At 34.7% G+C, this 13,558-nt stretch overlaps 1 pseudogene; it reads right to left on the bottom strand.

Annotated features, from left to right (window-relative positions):
* The window catches only part of LOC113104261 (protein sidekick-2-like), a 250,514-nt pseudogene that overhangs the window by 32,243 nt on the left and 204,713 nt on the right, over nucleotides 1-13,558 (bottom strand).

The following is a 13,558-nucleotide window of genomic DNA, read 5'->3' as shown; positions in this document are numbered from 1 at the left end:
TATGGTCAGACAGGGCACAGCTGTAATACTCGCAGGCTTAGGACTCTGTGTCAGCTCACCGGTCGTTCCTTGCTGAACTGGCCCTTGCCAACGTCGTTGACGGCACAGAGACGGAACTGGTATGAGCGCGCTGGGATCAGCCCGTTGACTGTTACAGCAGTTGACTCTGGCTCGATGCTGGCCAACAGGACTGTCCAAGGAGCGTCTGTAGAACAGAATATGAAGAACATTTAATGAGCTAGGTGAAGAACTAAACCAACATAAAAAAAATCTTTTGCATTGGACAATCTTCTTAAGGTCCATGAAGAACCTTCTCGAGCCACTGAAGAACCTTTCAAGTGCAATGTTTCCATGTGCTTCAAAAAACCCAGAAGGTAACCCAAAGAACCATCAATATGGTGATCTACAGAAAAATCTATACAATAGTATCAATTACTTTTTCATGTTTGTTTGTTTGCTTGTTTTTTTTAATATAAATGTATTTGTGATATTGTTATTTGCTAAACCCTATAATAAATAATATTATTAAATAGTTCAATAAATATTATGGTAATTGTTTGTTATTCATATTATTATAAACAAACATATTTATTCATTTCACATTCTTCTTTTCTTCTTGTTCTTCTTCTTCTTATTATTATTATTATTATTAATGGTGATGTTATTATAATAAATTAATTGTAGTTCATTTAATTTTGTTGACATTTAATAAAAATAATACTATTATCATTGTAATAATAATAATAATTACATAATTACTTTCCTTATTTGGTTTAATAACAATAATAATCACATTTATTATTCTTATTATTTTGTTGATGTTGTTGTTATGATTATAATAAACAAATTATTTTATCCATATTTTTAATAATAACAATAATAATAATAATAATAATAATCATAATAATTATTATTGTTCGTAGTAGTAATATTTATACTATTATTGTTATTATTCTTAACATATATATATATATATATATATATATATATATATATATATATATATATATATATTATTTTGTCAGCAATAATAATAATAATAATAATAATAATAATAATAATAATAATAATAATAATAATAATAATACCTTTCTCTATTTAAAATTATTACACCTTTTAGAACACCATTTTGCCCAAGATTAATGATCCGCATATGAGGTCTGTACTCACTGTTTTCAGACACTTCCAGAATGTAACGGATGAGAGGGCTGTTCCCGTCAAAAGGTTTGGCCCACGTCAGGTTTATGGCTCTCTTCTCTGTGGTGCTTAACACTGCGCTGGGGTTCTCAGGGGTATGAGGCAACTGCCTGTGGGTACCATGTTATTTAAAAAGGGAAAGTGTCAGATAGTCTTGACTTTTCAGGGCCATTTGATGTGCCATATATATATATATATATATATATATATATATATATATATATATATATATATATATATATATATATATATATATATATATATATATATATATATATAATATCTCCATAAATGAGTTGGTATAAAATGACTATGACTACTGTATCAATCGATATGAGACATGAACATAAAAAAAATAAACTAAGTGACTAAATGAATCACAATCTGTTTGATAGATAAAAGAGAAAGATGAAGATAAAAAATGAGGGTAGACAACAACTGCTGAGCTATTAAATACAAAAATAAAGGCAACAAGACAGAAAAAAGAGGTATAATAAGTGCAGGGATATTGTTAATAAACAGGGATATCGAAAAACGGAAGGAGATATGCTTCAGAGAACAGGAAGAGAACAAAAATAAATGATCAGAAGAGATGAAGGGAACAGAGCAGAGAGGATGATGGCAGTGTGTTTTCATCTCTGACCTCACGCGTAAGTGCGCACTACGGGAATCATTGCCGCCCACTGATGTCACTCTGCAGGTGTATGTGCCGATGTCACCTGACCAGGTTTGAGAGATGTGCAGCGTCCCGTTGACATCCAGCCGCAGTCGAGGCAGAGACTGAGGAATGATCCCCTGACCATCCTTCTCCCAAACAAATCTGAATGCACACACAAACACCAACACGGACCACAAATACTGTAAAAGTCTTCAAATATACTTCATTTTGAGACCATCATTGTGTTTTGCTGTTTTCAAAACTATGTATTCTTTTATTCAATTAAAGATAACATTAAATCCAATACAATGCACTTTCTAATGTCACATATTTACACATTAAGTGGAAAAATTGTACAGCGGAACTTGAATAGATCAATCTGACTTTGACGTTCAAGCATCCACCTAGTAACACCCTAGCAACCACCCAGACTGCTCTAGCATCCATCTAAAAAAAAACCTGAAACCACCCAGAACACTCAAAAACATTCAGAACATGCTAACATCCAACCTAAAAACTAAAATACCTGTATTAAATGACAAATCAAACAGTTTAGAATAAAGAGAAAAAGAATGACATTTTATAGTATAACTGTATTAAGAATGACTCATTGCATCATTTTATTAAATTCCTTTGTGCCGCTGGTCTGGCAGCCTCCATAGTTACCGTATGACACGTGTGTGTATGAAGCAGTGTGTTTAACTGAGCAGTTCCACATATTACATTCATCACAAAGACACTGTACAGAATTCAGGGAACATCCAAGGTCATCAGAAGCTTCTAACAGATGTGCCCAAGATCTGTGTAATCAATAAGACTCTCTCACACAAGCTGGAAACAGATACGCATTCACAAACACTTGTGATTAATTGCATCGTGGCCTGACTTGTTGGAAATCCTTTTACTGCTGCTATCAATTACTGCTTGCATCCAACACAATTATCCTTCTTTCTCATTCCTCATTCTTTACAAAATAAGCGAAAAGCCTCCACCGGTGTTCTGAAGAAGGTTAAGGAGGAAGAGATGGAAGAGGAAGACTGACTGAATCACTGAATAAAACACTCAAAGTCATCACTAAATTGAGTTCAGGTTCTCAGTAGGAGCAAGTCTTTGGAAGTTTGCAGGTTTTTAATGAGAGTTTGAATCTTGCCATCAAATCACTCCTCGATGTCAGTGTCCTGTACAGGAGGACGGTCGAGGCTGTGGAGTGCACTGGGATTGCAGGCAGATTCAAAGGATTCTGGGGAACTATACGGGCGTTGTAAATATTGAGATAATGTAATGGCTCATGATTTCATGCTGGTGTGGCATCATTAACACTAGATGATTTTATCCATCAGGATTTGAATGCTGTGAAACATGGCAGGCTATGATATTGCATGGGCATGCATCACTACCACTAGTGCTCATACTTAGGGTTAAGCATTTTAACAACCCTTGCATTCCGTTTCAAGTCGAGAGTGAGATATTCTTAAGATATTCATAGCTGCACCATTGGCAACATTTTATTTCAGTTTTTAGCAGTTTTTGTTTTTTTGCAGGTCTTATGTAGCATAGTTTCACAAATATAAAGTCAGAGCATTCTGTTTTTGCTTTGAATCTTCAAAAAAAAAAAAAAAAAAACATTGTTCATGCTACATGGTGTGTAGCATATTTGTTTGGACTGTGATTCAAATGTAATGGAATCGGCCATGAAAAATCATAGTCGGTGCATCACTATCTAGAATCCACCTAGTGATGTCTTAGCAATCACCCAGAAGGTTTTAGCATCCATTAACCAAGCAATCACCAAAAACACCCTAGCAACCCACAGTTTTCAGAACTCTGATGAATAACTGCATTTCAAACATTAGGTGTGAGATATGGTGAAATCTCAAGTTGGAAGTTTGATATAAAGTGGCATTTTAAACTTTAAGTGTATTTAGGCACTAAATAATATTATAGACATCTCGGAACTGGAAAGAAATGCACTAAAACCCTTTAGTAACTGCAAAGTAATGCCTAAACATCTACCTAAATAATATTGGTTGCAGTAGCATAAAAGTAATTTAAAAAAATGCAAAATGTTTTATGTTTACAACAATTATTTGCAGTCAAGTGAATGTGGGCTGCACCTGACTGAGACGCTGGGGTCATGCGTCACACCGCAGGTCATGGTGGCTTTTGTTCCTTTGATGACACTCTGATCCTGAGGAGGGTTAGTGATGCGTGTACGTGCTGTTCGATAAAACAAAGGAAATGCATATCAGTATATGCACAGAAATATGCACACAAACATCTAAACACACTTAAACATGGACATCATAAAGTACAAAGATATTATCCTGTGATCTATACACTTCAAAACACACACACACACTCACCCCAGACCACGAGGTCGGCCGAGGCCTCGTCTATGCCACGCGAGTTGCTGGCCATACAGGTGTAGGTGCCGGCATCTGATATGTGGGAGGGGCTTATGAGTAAACTTCCTGACTCCAGGAGAGTGAACCGCGGGAGTTGAACCGAACCGCTTGCTAGCACTCGTTCTCCTGTGGAGAACACATACCCAGATATATAATATAATATAATATAATATAATATAATATAATATAATATAATATAATATAATATAATATAATATAATATAATATAATATAATATAATATAATATAATATAATATAATATAATATAGGTACATAAAAATCAAGTTGCATGACACACATACTGTAAAGCATATATTAAAAACATGGAATTTTAATTAATTAGGATTTAAAAAATTATATGATTTATTAAATAAAACTATATTATAATATTACATTGTTATATTAGTTATCTTTTTTTGTAGATTCGTGTGAGAAACCAGTGAGCTGTAACTGATTGATTGAATAGATTTGACTCGAATGAATGATTTGTTTACATACTCTCTTATGAACACGCCAAAAAGAGCTAGGGCGATTCTTCATTGGAAAACAATGAATTTTATTTGGGTCTACTACTCACTCAAAGCTGTTGTATGCTATCAGAGCACTTGGAATAAAGTTCAAGGACTCATACAGACAACTTTTCATGCTGCTTTTGCATTCTTTTTGAAGCTTGACAGCCTCAGTTCCAATTCATTATATATGCGTGGACAAGAGTAAGCAAAACAATTCTGTTAAACTTCTCTTGTGTTCCACAGATAAATTCATATGGGTCCGAAACAACAGACGGGTGAGTAAACAATGACAGAATTTTCAGTTTTGGGTGAACTAATCCTTTAAAGCCACAAGCACGCTTGTTTACTATCCTTCTGCTCTGGCATGAAATAAAAAGCACCGTGCTGGGGATGGACATTCCCCTCTAATTTGTCGGTCTTCTATACAATTATATCCTTACAAAATCATAATTTTCAGATGGTTCTGGTCAAAGATGTGTTTGTAGCTTCTACAATGACTTTGAAGCTTCTTCTGACTTTTAATAGAGACAAGTAAAGGGCCATTCATGTTGATTTTAACATTTTATAAGGGAGTTTTAGCCTCTGTAATGCTTAACAACTTTAGTGCAACCTCAAGTGGATTTATACTAAAGCAGCTGGTGTCCAATTTGGTGATCAAGAAACATTTCTTATTATCAAAGCTGAAAAAAGTTTTTGTTGATTAATATTTTGTGGAAAGCATAATACAGTGCCATTCAAATGCTTAAGGAAAGAAAGAAGTATACATTTATTCAGGAAACATTAAACTGATAAAAAATGACAGTAAGGACTTTCATAATGTAATAAAAGATTTCTGTTTCAAATAAATGCTGTTCATTGAACTTTTTTACACAAAACCATTAAAAATAATACTTGAAAAAAGTTCAGCACCAAATCAGCATATTATAATTATAATATTTTTTCTTCACAGCAATGAATTTTATTTTACGATATATTCCATCACAAAAAAATAAAATTACACAATGCTACAGGTTTTACTCTATATTTGATCAAATAAATGCAGTCTTTGCGAGACTTCTTTTTAAAATCTTGCAGACCCCAAAACTTTGAACTGTATTGCACGGACAGAATATATATATATATATATATATATATATATATATATATATATATATATATATATATATATATATATATATATATATATATATATATATATATAAAAAAATAAATATATATATATATATATATATATACTTTTTTTTTTTTTTAATGCAGGTTTGCATAATTATAGCCTATGTTTAATCACACAGTCGGACTCGGTTTCATGCCTGATGATATCTGAAGAGTATAACACTTCAAGGCAACATTGCAACAGTAGAGTGGCAGAAAATAACCAGCCAGAACAAGTAAAACAGAGGAACAGAGAGGCGCAGAGGTGAAGTGCAGCCTGGGAGCTGACACGTTACAGTTGTTCTTCAGAAATGTGTGAGTGGAGAAAATAAAGGATGCGCTCTTCACCTTTCTGCCAGGTGATGGCAGGACGGGGCGCTCCTGAGGTCTCACAGTGAAGGATAACTGACATGCCGTCAATCACAGTGCTGTCGGAAGGCCCCGCAGTGATGTTCGGTGCTATACCTGTGAGAGAAGCACAGCAACTGCATGAGAAATAGAGATGTAGAACAGCACACGCAAGTTCAAACACCTCACATTCGTAAGCGCTGGGAAATCACACAAAACCCGATTCGCGCGGATCAAAGTGCGGCTTAGAAACCAAACAAGTAAAGAAAACAATGGAATGAAAGCAGGTATGAAACTAAACGTTGAACAACAGAAGAAAAACAATTCACTGGGAAATGTAGACAAGCAAGTTAAAATGGGATTTTGGAGGTACTTAATACTTAAAGGAATAATTCATCCCAAAATTAAAATGTCGTCATTATTGATTCAACCTCATTTCATTCCAAACCTATATAACATACTTTCTTCAATAGAGAACAAAACATAATATTTCATTGCTCGATGTTGTTTTGGACCCCATTGACCTTTTACAGTTTGGACAAAGATAGCTCCTCAAAATATCTTTTGTGTTCCACAGAGTAACGCATATAGGTTTGGAATGACGTAAACATGAGATAAAGTACGACAAGATTTTCATTTTGGATAAACTCCCTTTAACTTTAGTACAGTCCATATCAAGTATCTATGTTCATTGTAAGCAGAGGTAAATAGCGTCTGGCTTTGGTGTTTAGTGTTTCAGAGAGCTCTATGTGTCTCTGAGCGGCAAGATAAGCTCAGTCAGTCCTCTATAAAAGCCCTGTTTATCTCTCCCTGTCTCTCTGTCGGTCTCTCTCCTCCTCACAACTCTTCCTTACAACTGGGAATTAATCACAGCTTTAGCACACTGACAAAAAGCACATCAGCAACACGAGAGAGAATGGAGACTGGGAGAAAGAAAAACAGAAAGGCATTGTTGGTATGGCATTCAAAGTCTTTTTGATTGCACGAGAAAGAGCATAAGAGAGAGGTAGCAGAAAAAAAAAACATCCACAAGTATTTGTGCATTAGTGTAGAGCATGAGAGGCAGAATGAGGAAAGGTGTAATCTGGAGAGAGGGACGGGCGGATGAACTCACTCGTAACGGCGAGGTAGGTGTTGGTCTGCACCTCTCCGGCCTGGTTGCGAGCGAAGCACTGGAACATTCCTGTGTCGTCAGGTAAGAGGCCGTTAACCTGGAGACTACCTCCTGCTAGAACTCTGTAGCGCGGGGTCTTCACAGGGTTTATGGGTACTGCATCCTTGTACCACACAATATCAGGCTGTGGCACACCTGAGATGAATAGGAATATATGTAGAGAAGAGCAACTGAATAAAGAAAGCACTAAATAATAAGATATCTCAAATAATAGAAATTGAAATATTAGTATTTAATAATAACAATAACTGAAATTATATTGAAATATTAGAATAAATATATAAAATGTATACATAAAAATAAATAAAGATATTATAATAATCATGTAAGAACAAAAAAAACATTGCATATAAACTATTTAGATATAATATAAATCAATGTATACAAATATATATTATATATATTATTATTAAAATAAATAACACACACACACACACACACACATATAATAATTTATAATTTATGTATAATAATTTATTCATAAATAATAAATAAATTATAAAAAATAAACACTGACTATAAAATAAATAAATAAAATTAAAAACAAAAGATAACAATTATATATAATTTATTTGATGTTATTCTATTTCATTTATTGTATTGTATATATATATATATATACAAAATATAAAAAATATTATATTATATAATATAATATTAATATTATATTGAACATCTGAATGGCTGATCTGTTCAGTAAGGACAGAACAAGCGACTTGAAAATGCTTGAAAAACCTCATTAAGAGGAGGAGTCAGGAGGTGTCTCACCTCTGGCCTGGCAGGGAATGTCCACTACTTTTTCCATCTCAGCTGTGATGTGTTTTTCTGGTTCCTTCACAAACTGAGGCGGTTCTAAAGGAAAGAAAGAGCAAAATAGAAAAGGCTGTGACCTCTACATGTGCACTTGAGAGGGAAACACCACAGACAGATGACACAGGAAGCAAGAACATTTTCAAATAAATAGGACTGCTGTTGGATTTTTGAGAACATCCTATTCAGGTTTTTTGGCTTTACTCTGACAGAGAGAACATTTCCATAGAGACAGAGATAGAAAAATTGCCCTAAAGGAAAAATATTATATAAATAGTGACTATTTACAGCTAGTAAAACCAGCTTGTAAAAGTTAGAAAGACAGAGAAACTAAGATTTAGAAAGAAGCAAAATTGCAACTGTTTTTAGTGGAAGAGACCTTGCATTTGTAATGCACTGGAATAAATTATTTACACTCAAATGTACAAGAACTGGTGTGTAACTGTGTATTACCGAGCACATGTAGGTACGCTCCAGAGCTGACAGAGGGAACGCTGCTGCTGCGGAGGACAGCTTCACACTCGTAGAAGCCAGAGTCACTGACCACTGGACTCAACACCGTCAGTCTACGGTTAAAATCACTCAGTCCACTCCTCACCGGAACACCGTCCTTCTTCCAGCTGATGCTCAGCTTTATTAAAGGCCTGACAGAGAATGGAGAATATTATTTCTAGTTTTTAAAATAAATAAATAAATAAATAAAAAGTATATTATATTTAATTATGTTCATTTTTGGTATTTTATTTCTTGAATGTGAATCTTTTTTTTTTTTCTCTAAATATGTCTTTAAAGCTCTTTGTAAATACTATTTTAAAAGCTGTATGTTTTTTTTTTGTCTTTATGTAATAGACAGAATGCCATGGATTCTGTCAATAGAGCTTGACTCTGAAACATTCATCCACTTCTTTTGAAATTCACAGTGAGATGATCATGAAAAAACAAAACAAAAAAGTTAATAAAAAACAAAAACATAAGAACCAAGTTTCAATGGAGCCTGTACGTCACATTAAATAATTATGGAAAAGCAGTGAGAAAAATAATTCAAAGTATGAAAGTCTTCAATTCACTGCTGGCCTTGTAATCACCATAATTAAAATCATTGTCCTTTCATTCAAACTGTGAAGGAATCAGAGGCTGGTCACCTAGCGTTGGCCACACACTCCATGGTGATCTCAGAGGTGCCGGAGATGACGCTGGTGTTCCTCGGCGGGATGACAATGGTGGGAGCGATGGGGTCTGCAGGACCACCAACATCTACAGCAGAAGAGAAATGTGAGAGTGAGAAAACGATGTGTGCTATGACACACAGGTAAAGGACATTACCGAGTGAGTGTTTTTAACAGAACTCTGATCTGTCATCTTCAGGTGTGAGTGTGTCCAGATGTAGGAAGTGCCAGTCGATGTACTGTACATGTTACAGCAAGTGTGACAGGTTTGTGTTTGGAAGAGGAACTCATATCCCTGCTCTTCTGGCAGCTATGTGTGTGTGTGTGTGTGTGTGTGTGGAGCTCTGTCAGAGACAGTCTCTGTAAAGCACTGATATTCAACTACAGCTTCTGGGAAGGACTGTCCTCCACACACACACACACACACACACCTCCCACGATCTCTAATCTCCCCGCTGTCTCTGCACCAAACTTTAGTTCCTCCTGTACTAGACTCAAAAATATCATACCCTGGTTTGCCGGGAGAATCTGATATACTGAAACTCTTACAAAGCACAATCCATAACAATATTCTCGCTTATAGAAGCTGTGAGAGTCAATCAAAGCACTGTCACAGACAGAAGATATCTATTTATCTCTAGCCTGTTTTTTTTTTTTCAAGTGTATATGTTCATAATATAAACCAGCATGCTGTCTGTAATAGAAAGACAAGATTTAAATCTTTGTTTCACTTACTTTCATTCTTTCGCATATGAATGTGGGAGATCAAGAACAGAGGTATATGCATAAATATTTCATCTTACACTGTATACTAAGTCACGTTCAGAAAATACACACAGCATTTTTAAAATATAAAAATATAAACAAATTTATTAGAATTAACATATTAGCACCAATATTGGTGTTTTTTTATTCATTTAAAATATATTTTCAGTTAAATAAATTCTTTGAAAAACGTACAAAAAACTTTAATGAGGTTACTTTGAAATATGGATTGACTAATGGACTGAATTTATATATTTCCATAGCAGAGATGAAATAGCTCTGAATACATTTCAATAGATGAAATGTATATATATATATATATATACGCAACACACACACACACACACACATTTCACACCATTTCTATAAATATTTTTAAAAACAAAACAGTACTAATTTACAATAATGGCAAATTGGCAGTAACAATAAAATCATTACTGGTTAATGGTGTTGGCCAGAATTTTGATATATGCACACCCCTAGCTGTAATACATTAGCTGGCATCAATAATATAATCAATCGTAAAACTTATAATTAATTTTAGTCTATAGGAGGAAGTCGAAGTCTAACTTTGTGTGTCCAAATTTCTACAGACTTACTTTCCACAGACAGCGTTATGGGCTGGCCAGTCTTGTTTTCACCGTTCTTGTCATTCACGGCTTGTACGTAGTATCTTCCAGCATCTGGGGCCACAGTGGACAGGATGACCAGCGTATTGTCCAGAGTAATGGCTCTGTGAGAAAACAACAAGCAGAATCATGGTCAAAAATCTCCAGCTGTCAGATATCACACACAAGCACTGATTTATAACACTGCATCAGTAATATCAACACAAACTACACACCAAATGCTCAGTGCTGCGCTTGAAAAGCTGATATTTACATGAAATATTCCCCACGGATGTTTCAGAGTCTGTGGAGTACTAATTCACTGCCATCTCATTATGCCTAATCATATACATAGAGGGAAATGTCTTTAAAAACACGACAGAATTTGCAAGGTTTTTATTTTTTGTTCTTTTTTTTTATTTTTATTTTTTTTTCAACCATTGACACAACGACTCATTTAGACATAATCAACAAACTTAATTTCTCCATCTGTCATTTCTCCTCCAGATCAACAACGAAATGACTTTGCCCCATAAATATAACATAAACTACTTCTGGTGTCAGGAAAATGCAACAGCTGGTATGATGGAAGAATTTTTTTTTCCATTAAAAATATATATTACTACCATTATCAATTTATAGGCCCTTATTTAATTCAAGTACTTTGAAATATATTTGCTAAATAAAGTTTTCACATGAATGGGACATAAATGCATACATACATATAACTCTGTTCTACTTTAATATATTTTAAAAAAAGTAAATTATGATTAATGTTGAAAACAGTTTATCTGTTTAATATTTTTAATAATACATTTTACTATATATATATATATATATATATATATATATATATATATATATATTTTTTTTTTTTATTTTTATTTTTTTTTTTTTTAATCTAGATTAATCTCACTGTGATCTTTAAATTAATTTAGATTAATCTAGATTAAAATGTCTCATTTGAATTTTGCCGAAGGCATTCAGAATTTGTGTGTAACCCCCCAAAAAATGGACAAACAGTAAGTCTTTGAGAATGGGTTTATCAAGCTAGGTGGTGCATTAGAAAAGGGGCTAAACTCCTGTTTCCAAAATGCATCAAAAAGTGCTTGAAAAAGCTGTAAACTATACCTATTTTTTCTTCAACTGTACACTTTCACTGAAGAAATAACTGAAAGTTTTTTTGAGCATAATTTCCAAGGTGGACATTTTGACATATTTTGTATGTATTCGTCGTCACAAGAGCAAAAATAAGCAAATTCGATGTTCTAGTGTTTTGAGACGCCTTTCTCTGCTTGAGCCCTGAACACCAGAACACCGCGAGTACTGAATTGGGCTCTTTCACATCTTTTTGTTTGTTCAAACTGCGATTTGTATTTGTTCGTTCAGGTGCAGGAGGGACTTCGAAGAGAGATTCGCAGAAGAGAGCTCGGTTCAGTGTCGCTGTCCGTGATACGCGGCTCTCGATCTCTCTCGTGCGCACCGAATACAGCGCGCGAGTAACCAGCTACTCTGTTCAGCTTTTCCTTGTCTTGTTTTTGGATACTTTAATGTTTAAATCGACAAGCGGTAAGGCTTAAAAAACGTGAAAAAGATAAGCTTTCATGACGATGCGCAGCAGTGGCCCGTCAACTGTCCTGAGCATCTTTTTAGGCTGGCCTCAGCGAGTCAGTTATATAAAATATCAAGGTGAAAGTCATCATAGCTTGCTTAGTATATAGACCCAGATCTCAACCCAACTTTAAGAATAGATTAACTGCGATATTTTTTTTTTTTTATCACCCAATAAGAGTCTCACGTTAACGCAGCATGTTAACGCCGATAACGGCCCACCACTAATATATACATATAATTTCATTGTTCAGGGACAATTTTACTGTAAAGGGACAAGAACATAAATGAAAACAACCTCTTTAATAGTACATTAACGCATCTCAGTTTGAATAACCAGCCATCTCCACCCGACTGCCCCATTGCTGTCCACTGGGCAGTGCTGACACTTACCCCATGGAGTCCCAATTACCGTGCCTCCTTTGTTTACAATCAATGTTTTCTCATTATGACTATGTGTTGGACAATTGAGGAAGAATTGTTCGTTCTGCGTGGCTGCCCTCGGCTCGTCTCATACACCCAAAGTCTTTGAGCTGGCACCCATGTTCCCCTGGCCCGAGTCCTCCGGGGTGCGGAATGCTAATAGGAATCTGTCCGTCTCACTGTAAGAATACCAAATGTGTTCCAGAGCCCCAGAGCCGCTATCACAACAAGGCTGCAGATGCTTGCTGATAAAGTCAGCATATTTTAAGGCGAAATTTACAGATCTTTTGCTCATCTTTCATTACCTGACTGCAAGAAGACTATAACCCAGTTGATAAGCCTGCGATTGTACACTATATTTTAACACCCTTAAATCTATTGTGTCTGTATACATAAAACTTTAGCAAACGACATGCAATATTTATAACTACAGCTGATACTGAAGTTTTAAATCATTATCTTTTATGCCAAAGATCATGTTCCATGAAGATATTTAGTAAATTTATTACTGTAAACACATTAAAACTTAATTTTTGATTAGTGATATGCATTTCTAAGAAATTCATTTGGACAACTTTAAAAGCGATTTTCTCAATATTTACATTTATTGCACCCTCAGATTCCACATTTTCAAATAGTTTTATCTTGGCCACATATTGTCATATCCTAAGAAACCATATATCAATGGAAAGCTTATTTATTCAGTTTAATCCAGGGTCACAAATGTA

This window comes from Carassius auratus, chromosome 1, assembly GCF_003368295.1.
Source record: "Carassius auratus strain Wakin chromosome 1, ASM336829v1, whole genome shotgun sequence".
In the NCBI taxonomy this organism is placed as follows: domain Eukaryota; kingdom Metazoa; phylum Chordata; class Actinopteri; order Cypriniformes; family Cyprinidae; genus Carassius; species Carassius auratus.
The sequence above is the reverse complement of the archived record's forward strand: the minus strand, read 5'-3'. Positions and strand labels throughout refer to the sequence as shown.